Here is a 16,898-nt window from a genome sequence, read left to right as displayed (position 1 = left end):
ATCGACTCTTGCTTGAAATTAAAATATCAGGGTTATTGCTATCAAGATGAAATCTAATATCAGTATATTTGCATTTTCTGTTACTTCTAACACTTTTTAGGTACTCGTTTGTAGAACCACTTGTATCCTTTATATTCCATTTGTACATACCTTTACTATCAATTCTATGTCATTCACCAGCCACAGCTGGAAAGACAGCGTCAAGACACAACATTATCAAAATACATGAATACGACTCTACTGTGATAGTAATTTAATACTGCAAGACATATTTAAGTTATAAATTAGTTTACAATAATATCACAACAATAAAATAGGTACAAGTATATAATGAAATTAAATATAACGATTGCTGTTGGAGTCATGGAACTGAGCTGCACCTTGAATTGAATTGAATTGAATTTTATTTGATCCTGTAAGATTACATTGTGTACAGTAAATGTATGTGTAATATAGGACATGTAAAAGTATTAAAATTCTTTATCACTTATTTTTCTACACCTTTAGCTTACATTTTTACATCACTGATAATGAGTAACAATATATACAAATTTAATGGCATAAGTATTCTGCAACACTGTAAAACTCTTTTTCAATGAGATAGTCTTTAAGTTTCTTTGCAAAGTCATTGTGAAGTACACTATCTTGCAGGGTTTTGGGCAGACTTCTTAGTAGTCTGATACCAGAGTACTGGGGTCCTTTTTCTAGTATTGCCAGTCGGTGGGGTATGCTCCGTACTTCATTCTTCTTTCTTGTATTGTGGGTGTGTACACTAGCATTTGTAATCCAGTCCTCACTACCTTTTGTGATGTACATTATTGTTTTGTATATATGCAACAATGAAAAAGTTAAGATACCTAAATTCTTGAAACAGTTTCTGCATGTTTCAGAGGCCTTTCTTCTTAAAATGGTCCTAATTGCTTTTTTTGTAATGTGAACACTCATTTTATCTCTTGTTTGTTTGAGTTTCCCCACACAGTCACTCCATACTGTAAGTATGGTTCGAAAAGTCCATGATACACTGTACACAGGAGGTTCTTGTCTGAATACTGTGATAGCTGCATCATTAAGAATATGACAGAGCTCAGTTTCTTACAGACATTATTAATATGTTTTTTCCATTTCAGTTCATTATCCACAAGAATACCTAAGAATCTAGCAGATTCTACTTCTTCCAGCCTTGTTCCATCAACCTCTAAATCCATGTCTACAGCCTTTTCCTTGTTTTTAAACACTGCATACATAGTCTTGTTTAGATTTATAACCAGTTCATTTTCCAACACCCATTGAGCTGTGACATTTGCAGATATGTATGCTCTTCTCTCAAGCTGTTCCATATTTTGGTCACTATTTAGTATTGTCATGTCATCAGCATACAATATTTTCTTTTCTTCCTCCTCAACACCTATATCATTAATAAATACATTAAATAACAATGGCCCCATTACCGAACCCTGCGGCACTCCATATTTGATGGATTTGGTTTCTGATTGGTACAAGTTTCCTAATGATACATACTGCTTGCGGTTGCACAAGTATGATTTTATCCATTCACCTGGTTGCCCCCGAATGCCATAGTTGCTTAATTTTTGTATCAGCATTTCATGGTCAATGGTGTCAAATGCCTTTGAAAGATCCAGAAACATTGCAGAGACAACCTTTTTCTCATCTAAGGACTGTAAAACGTATTCTGTTAGACTGACAATTGCTGATTCTGTAGATTTACCCTTTCTGAAACCATGTTGTGAGGTCATGAGAATGTTATGTTTGTCCAAATAGTTAACTAATCTGGTATACATAAGCATTTCTAGGATTTTTGAGAAACCTGACATCAGTGAAACTGGTCTGTAGTTGTTGGGATCATCCTTACACCCTTTTTTGTACACTGGCACTACCTTCGTTATCTTCAGTTTTTCTGGAAAAATTGCATCTCTGAAAGAACAGTTTGCTATGTTCAGCAGTGGTGTTATTATCTCCTCACATACCAGCTTTATTACATGATTTGATATTTCATCATCACCAGCTGATTTCTTGGACTTCAGTTTCTGTATAGTTTTCTGCAAATCATCTTCCGTGACTGGTCTTAAGAACATAGTACTGCATGATCTTCTTGGTACCTTAATACCCTTCTGTTTTTGACTATTTCTTTCCAATTTTAGGTTTTCTACTACACTGATATAGTTATTATTCAGTATGTTTGCTATTTCCATACCATCTGTGATCACTGTGTTGTCTACTTTAATTAACCTAATACCTTCTTCTTTGTTTGACCCATCTTTTTCCTTTCTTTCAGCATTGATTGCATTCCAAGCTGCCTTTGCCTTGTTTTTTGAGTTCGCTATAGTGGTGTCAATTGCTCTTGCTTTCGCTTCTCTTATTATTTTTCTATACTTCTTTATTAACATTTTATAGTTTTCAGCTTCGCCCATCCGTCTCACGTCCTGAAGCTTCCTTCGCTGTTCTAGTATTTCACTCGTAATCCACTGTGCTTGATCTTGATGCCTTTCTTGTCTCTTTACTTTGGGAAATGCTACATTAAAATGGTACTTAATTGTTGAAACAAATGCATCATATTTTTCATTTACACTCTGGGCCTGTAGGGTTTCATTCCAGGTTTCCTTACGTAACATTGTTCTAAAGATGTTGATATTTTGTTCACTGATGATCCTAATTTCTTTGGTTGTTTGTTTTGGTTCTGATACTGTGTCATTACTGCTGCAAAAGCTGATTAGTTGTCCATGATGATCAGATATTTCTGTCTGAACTACATGTGACTCATAGTTACACATATTAGTAATTATGTTGTCAAAAATTGACTCACTTTGTGAAGTCACTCTTGTTGGTGCAGTTATTGTCACTTTCATGTTATGCTGTATTAACAATTCTTCAAAATCCTGTCTTATTTTTGTGTCTTTTTCCCATGTCAATGTTGAAGTCTCCACATATAATAAGATTTCTCTTCATATTCATTCTCAATAAGCTAGCAACTTTTTTTACAAAGATGCTAATATTGCCACATGGTGACCTGTACACACAAAACACTCTAAAATCCTCTGCCACTATACCAGTAACTTCAAAGTCTTTTTCTCTAGCTATGGGAAATGTAGCAGCTTCACTGTTTACATTCTTTGATAGAGTACCTGTTTTAATATATATACAAACGCCACCACCATTATATTTAGATCTGCAGAAGTAACTAGCTAGTTTGTAGTCCTTTATTGCCACATTATGTATTTTACTTTCAGTTAGTTCATGTTCACTTATGCATAATATGTCTGGTCTTACTTCACTCAGGAGTACTTCTGCTTCTAATTTTTTGTTACCAAAGTATCGAATATTTTGATGAAGTACTTTATGTAATTTTTCTTTCGTTGGTTTACATGTAAACACTATGCTATTACTACAACAAATTTACATTAATAATAAGCAAGTGTTAATGATTGTAGATACAGATAATAATCCATGGTTCAAAGGAAAGGCATTGCCAAAATATTACAATATAAACACACAAACCAAGCAATTAGAAAAATTCTCGATAAAGACCTGCATAAGATATTACAAAATGTAAGACTTGTCTCCCAGATTGGTTTAACTTATAACAAAAAACAAACATGGATTATAGATGAATCTGGATTATATTCTTTAATTTCAAAGTCAAAGAAAGAAGAAGCAAAAAGATTTAAAAGATTGGCAACTTACAATGTGGCTCCCGGTTGGCTTCGTGGACTCTGTTGTTGATAGGCTTGTTATCAACATAGCATTTGACACTTCCAGAACTGAAAACTATTTCAACAATTTGGAGAAGGAAGCAGCTAAGAGATTACCAGATGACTGACTGTAATTAATACCTTCAGTGGCTTCAGTATTCAACAGTATGGTGAAATCCCTGCAGTATGCTTTTGCATCACACACAGCTCACTCAGAAAAATTATCCTGGGCTTAAGTCACAAATTTTTATCCTCTTTTTTGTGTAATTAGAATACTATGTCAGATGAGAACAAGAGCATTTTACACTTTGCATCTGGTCACCTGAGAAGCGCGCGGTAGTGCTGGAGTTTTGCCGAAGATTATTTCATCTCGATAAAAATTAAATGACATTCGAAGCTATACTGTTTCCTTGCTCGTCTCTTTTACGTCTGAACTGTAACTGCTCATGTCATTACAGGTTAGTTGGACCACTGGCTGAACAGTGCTGTCCCAAGTTCAATGCACCGGTGAAGCATAAAATGTATCCTTATGATCATACTTTACTATACTGGTCACAGCTTGACTTCCACTGCATGTGAAACAAAATCCAATGAGATTCAAGCACATGAAGAAGACTACATGGTGTAATGTCTACATCAGGTTTATTCTTATCATGAACAGAGTATAGTATTTATTATTGATGGTGTCATGCTACAACTATGGAAGTGAGCAAACAGAAAAAAAACCTTTTCTCAATACAAGAAAGATTTATTGCTGGAAATTGTCTTGGGACAATATAAAGATATAATTGAATACAAGTAAACAGATAAAGTCACTGTGACCAACAAGGTAAAGGCATGGAGAGAAGTAGCTGTTGACTTTAATTCTCAAATCACCGGGAAATGTCATGATTGGAAAAGTTTGTAAATGTAATACAAAAATCTTAAGAAAAGGACCAAGAAAGCCTTGGCACATGACAAGGTATAATTTCAAGATGTACTTTCTAACTATTACATTTCATTTTTTATGTATGTGGTATGTAAATTGGAGCAAAAATAGTATCAAATCTTTCCAAAGTTGAAATGCATAAAACTGGAGGCAGTAATTTCGTAAAGCCTACTGTTACAGAAAGTGGATCAAAACCTAATTGCACCCCTGAAGCCACATTTTTTTCCTATTTCCAACCCCTACGATGACGATGCAGAGTTTCATCCTGAAGTTACATGCAGTGGTTTGTAAATATTTTGATACGATTACATAAGTTCTTTTGAAGCAAGTTTACTACGTAAGAGATAACTCATAATGTTATTTGTTATTTCTTGTTCTGATACAGATTCAGATAACTCTGGTTGCAATTCATTCACAACATCAATAAACGAGGAGACAGCTGTAACTCCGAACGAAAATATTGCTCTTGTTGAAGACAATGAAAATGAAAATGAAAGACAGAATGTTACATTGAGTTGGCAAGAACAGTAATGCTCTAAAACAATGTAACAACTTTACTGTAATAGCACAAAATTGTGTATTTAGCATGGAAAATAACCCCAATTTAAAAAAAAAAAAATTCAAATGTGCGTGAATTCATAAGGGACCAAACTGCTGAGGTCATCAGTCCCAAGACTTACACACTACTTCAATGAACTTAAACTAACTTATGCTAAGAACAACACACACACCCATGCCCCAGGGAGGACTCAAACCTCTGGTGGGAGGGGCTGCGCAATCCATGACATGGCACCTCAAACACTGTGGCCACTCCACACAGCCTCTAATTACCGGTAGATATACAACAGGCCAGTCAGGATTCTGTAATAGTATCAGCATTTGTCACAAAACCAAAAGAACAAAAATGTTCTTGATAAGACTTACCAGTTTTACAACAGAAGATTAGAACGCCTTGTCTGTGAACATAACATCAAAGTACAGTGCTTGCTTGCAGAATATGAGATAAGAATGGAAACTCTCAAAATAGAAATAAAAGAATTGGAACTTAAAGAAATAAAAAGACGATCAGACTTTTAATCTGACATACTGTAAATTTTTCCAATCTTGTACTTTTTGTGTAAATACCTTGTTAATAAATTTCACACTCATTGCATTGTGACTGCTGTTATCTCTGTTCTCTGTTGGTATGTAGCCTACTGGAATTTCTTTGTGGACAGTTGTCATCCTGAAGTTATATGTTGTGTTTTGATACATTTTCATATGCTCTGGTAAATATTTTGAGGTGAATTTGCAGCAGGTACTTTATAATATTATTCACGGTGTTTTTGTTCTGATACAGAATTCTGTAAGTAACTAGAACTAAAGGAAAGAAAAAGAAAATCTGGCTTTCAAACTGACTCTGCACATTTATTCCAATTTTTTAACTTTTTACGTAAATACATTCTTAATGAACACCGCTCTCACTGCATTATGATCCCTGTTAACTTCATATTCTGCAGGTACTGGAATGTCTGCATACACTCTTCCAGCATACACTGTCATCAATTTCAGACTCCTGCTCTGATGTGTTAACAGCCATATTGTGCAACTATTGTAACTGCTGCACAATTTACTTTCACTCTGAGTCCTAAACTCAAACAGAGAAATCATCTTTGCAGTAACCCAAACATTCTCTCAGCAGAAAATCTTGTATTCTTTTAGGCACGATTATGGATCCACTCAGCATCTGTTTCTTCACAAAGTAGTGGCATCAACAAATGCTTGCAACACTGATAGCCACTGTCTTCCAGAAGTATCCCTTCCGGAATTTCTCCTGTTTCCAACAGAGGATGTATAGATGAGTTTCCAAAAATATTGCTGCCGTGCACAGACCTTGGCCATCTACTTATGATATTTAAATGTAGGAGCTTAGCTGATGATACAAATATAGGAGTCACACCCAAGAAGCAATAATCAGCTGAGGAAATTGCAAATAATGTCTTTCAGAAAATTGTTAAGTGGTTCTCTGCAAATGGACTATCACTAAATTTTGAGAAAACACAGTTTATACAATTCTGTACAGTAAATGGCATAACACCGTTGATAAATATAGATTACGAACAGAAGTCTGTTGCTAAGGCACAATACTCAAAATTTCTGGGTGTGTACATTAATGAGAAATTGAACTGGAAGAAGCACATTGATGATCTGCTGAAACGATTAGGTTCAGATACTTATGCTATTAGAGTTTTTGCAAACTTTGGTGATAAACATATCAGTAAATTAGCCTACTATGCCTGTTTTTATTCACTGCTTTCATATGGCATCATCTTTTGGAGAAATTCATCATTAAGAGAGAAAGTATTCATTGCACAAAAATGTGTGATCAGAATAATAGCTGGAGCCCACCCAAGATCACCTTGCAGACATTTAATTAAGGAAGTCGGGATGTTCACAGTACCTTCACAATACATATATTCACTTATGAAATTTATCATTAATAACCCATCCCAATTCAAAAATAATAGCGAAGTGCTTAGCTACAACACTAGAAGAAAGGATGATGTTCACTATTCTGGATTAAATCTCAGTTTGGCACAGAAAGGGGTGAATTATGCTGGCACAAAAATCTTTACTATTTGCCAAATAGTATTAAAAGTCTGACAGCTAGTCAACCAACACTTAAAAGGAAATTAAAATAATTTCTGAATGACAACTACTTCCACTCAACAGATGAATTCTTAGATATGTAAAAAAATAATTAATTACCTAATTAATTATTTTGTGTAAACAAAAACTATGTTAAAGTGACACGTTCCACATCATTACAAAATGTTGTATTCATGATCTATGGAACAAGCATTAATGTATGTACGTATGTACAAAACATCAGCTTAAATGAGATGTTATTTAATTCAAGAGTGTGTTCACCCTTTCATGTAAGGTGCAGGGAGCTTGCTGAACCTAGTCGTTTAAATGTTTCAAATGGCTCTGAGCACTATGGGACTTAACATCTGAGGTCATCAGTCCCCTAGAACTTAGAACTACTTAAACCTAACTAACCTAAGGACATCACACACATCCATGCCCAAGGCAGGATTCGAACCTGTGACCATAGTGGTCGCATGGTTCCAGGCTGAAGCGCCTAGAACCACTCGGCCACACCGGCTGGCAGGACCTAGTCATCATTGTCCTCAGTGCACACATCTGAACTCTCAGATACCTGTAAAGTAAACGAAAGGAAACAATGTAATTCATATCATGTAGGGTTGTTGCACACAGAATATTTTCCAACATTGGTACAGAAAGCTCGGAAAACATAGAGTATGGCATGGTTTCAATGTATGGAATGGAATAGCATGATAATGTTGTAATTATCATTGTGAACAATAAAGTGGAGAAAGTAGTAACAAACAGAAAAAAAAATCAGAGATCTGACGTGGGTTCAAACACGTGACACATTGCATAGTAGTCATGCAAGCTCTTGGCAACTGACTGATATGAATGAGTGTCATGAGGTTAGGTATTTCAAGACTTGCTTATGTTCTATTTATCGGCGTACATACATGGAATTGTCATAGCAATTTAAGGACATGTTTGGTTGTTAAAAATTTAATTTGAATTGCGTAGTTACTACTGCTTGGGCTGGGAGAGAAAATATATAATAGATTCTGAATAGTTACTAGTTGCTGTTAAAAAATCCTGTACTTATGTTCATTGCAAACGTTTTGAATGTTCCTTTCTTACTCTGCTGTTAAGTGTCTCTATAATGCCTATGAACTAATCATATAAATTACAAGTTGTTTCCTAAAAGCTATTATAATATTGATCATTATGCACACACTGTAGCTGATAGTTCCCTTAACCTAAGCTTGCAGATCAAAAAAATTATTTTGAGAATCAGTGGGGTGGATTAGTATCATATTTACTTACCATTTTTTGTGTTAATAACAACTTTTTTATTATTTCAGTTGGAATCTAAAAAAAAAAAAAGAAAAAAAAAAAGAGAGAGAGATGAATCATAATGCCACAGCACTATAGGCCGACGATTAGAGTTGAGCCTGACTTTGAACTGCGAATTTTCGCCAGTCAAATATGATCTGACTTCATGGTGATATCATCTGGTATTAATGTTTATACCATGCAGATTTTCTGGTTAAGCTTTGATCTGAGGTCATGTTCGGTCATAATCTGTGGTTAAATGCTTTATACAATCAGCCTTTAATGTATAGTCATGATCTGGACTTGTAATTGGTGGAAATGGAAATTCATCTGGAACATCAAATTCTTTTGGATGAAAATGATGATAAGTAACCATTTGTTTATCAAGCTCTCTATTTCCTTCAATAACTTTCAGAACATTATCACTTAAACCCTCCATTCCTTGTTTTACTTGTTTGATTGCATCGATAACAGGTTGATCTTCTTTTTTATATTTTTCACATTCTGTTCTTGGTAGTTTCTTCCATTTTTAAACTTTCTTTTACTTGCTCTTTTATTCTTCTATTTTGACTGGCTTTTTCAACAACTGCTGGGTCGCACTTCAGAAACGTTTACTAAACATGAAAAAAAAGATCAGTTACATATTACATTTTTATTTTAAAGCTCAACGTTCAACAGTTATGCTCAATGTTCTTGTTTAATGTTCATGTTGTTAGAAAATCGAGAATAAAGATTTGTTACCCTTGTGTTATTATGAAATTCTATATTTTATATCTGAACTTGCCTTCATTTGGTTTCCTAGTCATGTATATCATGAAAAATACAAATTGATCATTCCAACATTTATTCTACTTTTTTTTAAAAAAAATTGTCAAATTCAAAATCACCTTCAATGAGCTTATGATAAATATTTAAATTTGTGTCATCTTGTCTGAAAATATTAAAATTAATACAGGGTGCGTCAAAAAAATGTATAGTGTGTATACATTTGAACTGTCATAGACAATTTATTTCCCGTTCTACAAGGTTAGATATCTGTGAGAAGGTAATGTAGGTGGCAGCAGTGACAAGGAAGTAACTGCAAAATGGCGGACGTGTCTTTGAGCTTTGAAGCACAGAAGCAGATACAGTAGAGCGTCGATTATCCGAAGTAATTGGGGGACATTCGGAAAACTGGTTTGTTCGGATAATCAAACTGTACATGTTTATTTGCCAAAAAGAAGTACTGTACAGTAAATTTATTCATAAAAACAGACATCTCTTTTAGTGTTACAAAGTAACATACACAAGCAACTTCAGTAGGAATATATAGTATGTGGCACAGTTTATTAAACAAAAATATATACATATTACATATGCATTTTGCATGAACAATACACACAGTATACAAAATTAACGTTTAAAAAAATCCTTTATTTTGGTCTGTCTAAGCAAGCCAACAAGCTTACGAGCAGCTGTTGCTGTGAACAGCTTTGATACTGCCGCTACTTCTACTGCCAGTGCCGAGCCAACAGAAGTGTGCTGATTGTTGAAACACAGCGACTGGCGGCTTGGCCGGTCAGCAGCACCTTGTGAAGGCCCCATTAGAAGCAATGTTCCGCCAGTGGTGGCCCAGTGTGGCGACTACTGTGGGAAACTTGGTTTGGGAGTGAGGGGGATGATGGACGGTAGGGTGGGAGAGTGACAGGTGCGAGCGAGTACACAGTTTGGTTAAGCGGTCATTCGATTGACCAATGTTCGGATAATCGACACACTATTGTAATTAAGTGGTACTGGAAGTTTGAGAATGTAGCTGCAGTTCAAAGACAGTGGAGAGGTGAGTATGGTACAGAACCACCTTCAAGGTTAACAATTACACGTCTACAATTCAAAATTCATGGAATGGTGTGTGATGTGCATAAAGGTTGATCAGGGCAACCTTGTACAGTTACAAATGATGATTCCACAACTGCGGCCTTGGAACCATTTCAGCGTTCGCCTCAAAAATCTTCAAGGCAAGTGGCATGTGAGAGTAATATAAGTGCTAGTAGTGTGCTACACGTTCTGAAGAAAGGCAAGTTTCGTGTGTACATTCCAAGGCTGGTGCAACAGCTAAGTGACGACGATCCAGATCGAAGGTTAGAATTTTGTTAATGGCTTCAGGAGATGGTGAGACGTGAACCGGGATTTATGGGTAGCATAATTTGGTTGGATGAAGCCCAATTCAAACTCAATGGAACTGTCAATAGGCACAATTGTGTGTACTGGGCTGAGGATAATCCTCACATTACAGTTGAAAAGGCTGTGAATTTGCCTGGTGTAAATGTGTGGTGTGGTTTGTCTGCAAGGGGACTCATTGGGCCTTTCTGGTTTGAAGGTACTATTACTGGAGAAACGTACTTAACAATGCTTGCTGACTCCATATTCCCTGCCATTCGTGCATTATATGGTAATGATGAGTTTTATTTCCAACAAGATGGCGCCCCGCCACACTATCATAGGGACGTACGAGCATACCTGGATCACAATGTGCCAGGCAAGTGGATAGGACGCAGGGGACCAATCGAGTTTCCTGCACGCTCTCCAGACCTCACGCTGCTGGGTTTCTTCTTATGGGGTTCAGTAAAAGATGAGGTGTACAAACGTCAACTGGCGGTGTGCACAGAAATCTCATTGGACATTTTGGTACTATGTACGGAATCAGTGGTGACTCGTATTCAGAAATGTATTGATGCTGAAGGCCACCAGTTTGAACATTAATCACATTTGCAAAGTACACTTATTTTTCCAATTGGACTTTAAGCTTTGCATTTCCAGAAATTTAACATTGTAGAACGGGAAATAAATTTTCTATGATGCTTGAAAGTGTGCATACATTTTTTTGGCGCACCCTGTATTATCTCTGATTAATTGTTTTGGTATTTTTGAATAAGTTTGAACTAAGGAAACACAATCTATTCTTTTATGTCTACCTCTAGTAAAATATTCTTTAACTATATCTTGTTTTTCAAGAATGAAATCATCAAATATAACAACCAAATTATTTTGACAGTTGTCTAATAGAATAATTTCTTCATTCTTTTCATTAAAAGTAGTGATTTTTTTGTGAATTTTATTTTCAATTTTTTCACACATTTTCATAAATGGTTGATATTAGGGTTGATCTGAGCTTTTAGAATACATGTTCAAATGGTTAATTTTATTCCAATTCAACTATCCAGATGTTAGGATATAATTCTCAATCATTAACTTCATTTTTCCACAACCAACATTGAATACAATCAGGTAATAGTTGACCATGTTTATTTTGTGGCTTGTTCTCAGGAATTCTTATTTTTCTCTCTCAATCAGGTTTCATTTAACTTAATAAATTGTCATTTATATAAATGGATCATCTATTTCAATTGAGTGGTAAGTCATTTGTTCTCAAAAAAAAAAAAAAATGATTAACCATTCCAGTAAGAAAAACTTACAAAAATATTTAATTAGTTGGTTTTTATTCAACTTTTTAAAACCAAATATTACATCCAAAAATAATAAACTGTGTGGAGATAAAGAAATAATAGAAATTCCTGTCGGTCAATATAGTATGAAAAATTTAGAACAATTTGTTTATTAAAAAATCCTGGCTTAAACATTAAAGCTGATGAATTTTTAAACAGAGTTGTTATTGAGAGTGTTATTAAATTGTATATGGATAAAAATTACTATTGGAGAAACTTTAGGTTTTAAAGATCAAATTACTGAAATAAATCAAAAACGTTTGGTAAAATTTACTGAAAGTAATATCAGCGAAATGAGATTTTCAGTGTGCCGTGGAGTGTGTGCTGATATGCAACTTGTGGCAGATTAAAACTGTATGCTGGACTGAGACTCGAACTCCTGAGTTTGAGTCTTGATCCAGCACACAGTTTTAATCTGCCAGGAAGTTTCAATATCAGCGAATTAATAAATATAAAATTTGATATAGCTGATGGAATGTTTGTAAGACGTATTGATCTTTTTCATTGAGGAACTAATATTATTGCTTCAACCAAGCCTAATCTTAAATTTAATGGACCAGTACTTTGTGAACCAAATTATCCTGTATATATTCCAATTTTTGATCATATTCAAAATTTAGAAATTACTATAACTGATGAAAATGACAATTTGATTGACTTTAATGGTGCTTGTGTAATAGTTGTCTCAGAAATGTCTCAATACATTTGTTTCCTTAATAAATCATGAACAACATCGAGAGCTATCAGCTTTACTCATTCCCTGTGAATGGGAAAAGTAAAAATCATTTGAATGTACCCAGCAAGGATACAGAAATTAATATGAATATTTGTTATGTATAGTTATATCCTATCCATGCACAATTATACATCAGCTTCAGTATTACAGGAGTTGATGGCACAGATTATCCAACATACAATTTATAACCTTAAAGAAAAAAAATTATATTTTATCTAGAATTGAACAGCCTTTTATTTTTTTCATCAGTTCTGCTGAATTTAATTTCATCTGTTACTGACAATATAGGTATGGAAGGTCATATTCGTAACAACGGAAACATAAAGAGTAAGAAAAATGAAACACACTACCCACTTGGAATACTTAGTGGATTTCTTAAATGTTGTATGGAAATTATGTGGGAAGGAGATTTGACAGCAATTTTTACTTGGAGTTTAAGTGCTGGAGACGCTATTTTGCGATGGTCTGATGTCAACCAAGCTGTAGTTGAAACAAAAGACACACCCCCAAAACAAGTTGTTGTAGAATTAGTGTACCAATTGTTAAATACGAACTGAATTATGAACTTGAACAAAGAGAAAATATACTGAAATATGTGAAAATTCCAATCTCTTTTTATTAACCTCAAGCTGTAGAGTTGCAGGATTAAATGGTTAGAAGATTTTTTAGTCAGATATTGCAAATTTCTATAGTTTCACAAAATTTGATATGCCATATTTCGTATTTGTTACATTTCAGACAAATCGTAAAAGTAATCAGTAGACTGTTCATTATTTGATCACATTAAATCACAGAATATATACTGAAAAATGGAATAAATGAAATTTTCTCAGAGGAAATGTAGACTATTAATCCTCCAAATATTTTTCTGAAAGCTTACGATACATTTCTCAATTTTAAAAGAGCTATTCTGCTGAAACAGATGTAGATAATTAGTCTGTATAATTTCATATCAAATTATCCAATTTATGTCATTAATATGACTTGTAGAAAGAATATTATTACAAGTCAGAAGACAACTACGAAACTTTGTGCAATTTTTAATGATAAAATTCCTGCAATCACTTTGGCATAATAAAAATGTATGATAAAAAGAACATCATTTACCATGCTTAACACAGAATATTAACTGAGAATGTTTAAACTGAAAAATTTAGTACCTTACTCATTAAATTATTTCTGATTTTATTAATTACATTTTTTCTGAATAGGTACCTCTTGCCCCTGTGGGTTATGCAACGGACTTACTTATGTGTATTGCAGGTAGTGGTTTTTCAGGGATAAAATCACTATCCAAAAAATGAATCCAAATTCCATTATCTGTAAAAATAAAAAAAGTTATAACAACAACTGAATTTCATACACTTTAAACTTGGTCAAGGTAGTGTGAAAATCTGTTAGTAGATGACGTAGAAGTAAGTTCCATTTAAATTAATAGGGGGACATTCTCCATTTTAACAATAAACTATTCTTTTAAAAATATTACTTTGAATATTATAATTGATATTAAATATTGTTTGCATCTCATCCCATTAAATAGAATACAATAATGGGAAAAAATAATGTATTTACATACAAAATAAACTATTATAAACTACTTAATCTGAATCAATTTGGTCTCTCAAATACCAATTGTGTATACAAACTGCCAACTTTTTTTCTCTGTCAAACTCTGCATGAATATGTCAACTGAAAGACTTAGGCCATAGATCTGATGGAGTCAGAAGTGTGTCAAATGTAGAGAGAGCTAGCCATCTGGCAAAACATTTTCTACACTCGCCTGTGAACTTAATAACAACGTGAAAAAATGAAGAATTTCAGTTAATTCTGAACTTAGTGTTCATTAAGTGTTATGTGCATGTGGTCCGAGGCCCGAAACTTAGAAACAAGTGGAAGGTGTTTTGACTGAAATCATTTTGCTGTTTTTAAAAATATTATGGCTGTTAAAGAAGAAAGAATTAGAAAAAAATTTAGGCATATAAGAGTTAAATATAACAAGAGGTACTTGAATTCAGGTAGACAGATCCTGAAATTCAATAATAAAATTTCATTCACCTTCTTTCCACAAATTCTAAGTTTCTTGCCTTATGTTCACTTTTTTCAGAAGATACATTCACCCTTGTGAAAAAATTAATTTCTTATAATTTTTATATGAAAAAAGTGAGTCAGATGTGAATAAAATGTACGATAATAGATCCATTCAGCAGGGTTTGGGTTAGTTTTTCCAAAAAAAAAGGAAACAAACAAGTGAAATGAGTACGTGAACTTCCTTGGAAAAAGTGAGTCAGGACCTGATGAATGGATCTGCTGATATGAATGACTGACAAAACATTACTGGTGCATCACGAGGCTATACAATCTCTCGTCAATATAGAGCAGATTCCAGCTGCTGCAATACCATGAAAGGGACGGATAGAAAAACTTCTAATAGACTGAAGTTCTGTATAGTTAAAATACATCTTACTTATATGGGTGACACTCCTGCATCATCACGTACATCTTCTCTGATGTTTTGGTAGATATTTGCAATTTTCTTTTTGCATTGTGTAGCTGAAGTCAACCCAAACAATTACTGCTCATCGCATCTTTTATACAATGGTCAGTGTGAAACAGAAAGCATTGGGTTGTTTCACGACACAAAAAAAAAATTATTTTTAAGTCAGACCTTCACATGCTATTCGATAGAATGGTCCCATATTAGTCTAGTGTGATGTTCGTTTTATTGATACAATGTACTGAAAGTGAAAGTAAAATGTGAAGAATAACTAGTGCTCCAGCAGCGAGCCAATAGCGCTGCTTCCTCGGTGGTAGCAGTCAGCACAGGCCAGTGCTGTCGCTTCTGGAATACTGGTTATTCTCGGAGTTTTACTGTCCCTGTCAATATTATCAATAAGGCAGATATCGCGTTAGACTAATCTGGGACAAATCTATCTAATGGGCATGTAAAATTCCAGTTTCAAAATAATTTTGTTTGTAACGGGAAACAATTCAACATTTTCTGTCGAGACTGGTCATTGCACGAAAGGTGTGATGAGCACTATGTTTCTGCCCTGACATGTGCTACACGATGCAAAAACGAAATAGCAAATATTTGCTGTAACATTAGAGAAACTGGGCCTGGTGACTTTTACAAGGAACTCCTTAAGTACGAGGCCACAAAGGACAATGATGTTAACAGTGTTCAATGCTGTCCATGTCGACTACCATGCAACCACAATATTAGCTGCTAATGGCAAAAGGAGGTAGTACTGATGGTATCCAGTAGTGAGCATAGCACAAGGCTACGGAACTACTTAGTTGATGAATAGCACACATCAGTACTACAGTGCTAGTGGTATTGACACAAAGCAGAGCAACGGCAATGACAAACAAAGCAAACATTGCAGTGTATCTGCAACAGTTGCTGAAGTTGACATTTCGTCAGAAAGGAACCCAAAGAATGAAAATGAAGTGGCAGATGAAATATTAGCGTTTCTTCAGGATGATTCAGTGGAACATATGATGTCATATAAGCTCGACTGTGTGGACAATGTACATGAAGAGTACAATGATGTTGATAAGTGTTTAACAAGTGAAAGAGAAACTGAAACCGATGTTGAACCATGTAGTGAACCATCCATGTTGGGCAGGGAGCCACAAATCCCATCTCCAGTGAAACATAGTAAAGGACACTTGTTGTCCAAGGAGCAGGTGCTAACCATAATTACATACATGGAAGGTCATCCGCAGAATAGTAAAAAAGAACAATTATGACAGATTCTGAATGAGTCTGTAGCAATATTGTCGCGTAGAGGAAGGTGTAAGTAGATGAATGATGAACACTAACTTCACGAAGGTTTACTCAGCACTTACACATACAGGAATGTGGAGCTAACTGCCTCCGGTCAGAACACATACAATATATACAGCTACAGAACATTCCAGTACAATGTTTCTTGCCATTTGTGGATACTTCTACAATGTACTCGAATCGAATATGGAAATTAAAATTGTACAGAGCAGGTGATATAACAGTATAGTATCATATCCACTACATCACAGTGCTACTCAGCAGCTTTTGTGACATTACTCCCTCCTTAAGAGAATAGCGTCTCGATGTTACGTCGTCCTAGTTCGGGAACGAG

Source organism: Schistocerca nitens, chromosome 10 (assembly GCF_023898315.1).
Source record: "Schistocerca nitens isolate TAMUIC-IGC-003100 chromosome 10, iqSchNite1.1, whole genome shotgun sequence".
NCBI lineage: Eukaryota > Metazoa > Arthropoda > Insecta > Orthoptera > Acrididae > Schistocerca > Schistocerca nitens.
Note: the sequence above shows the minus strand (reverse complement) of the source record.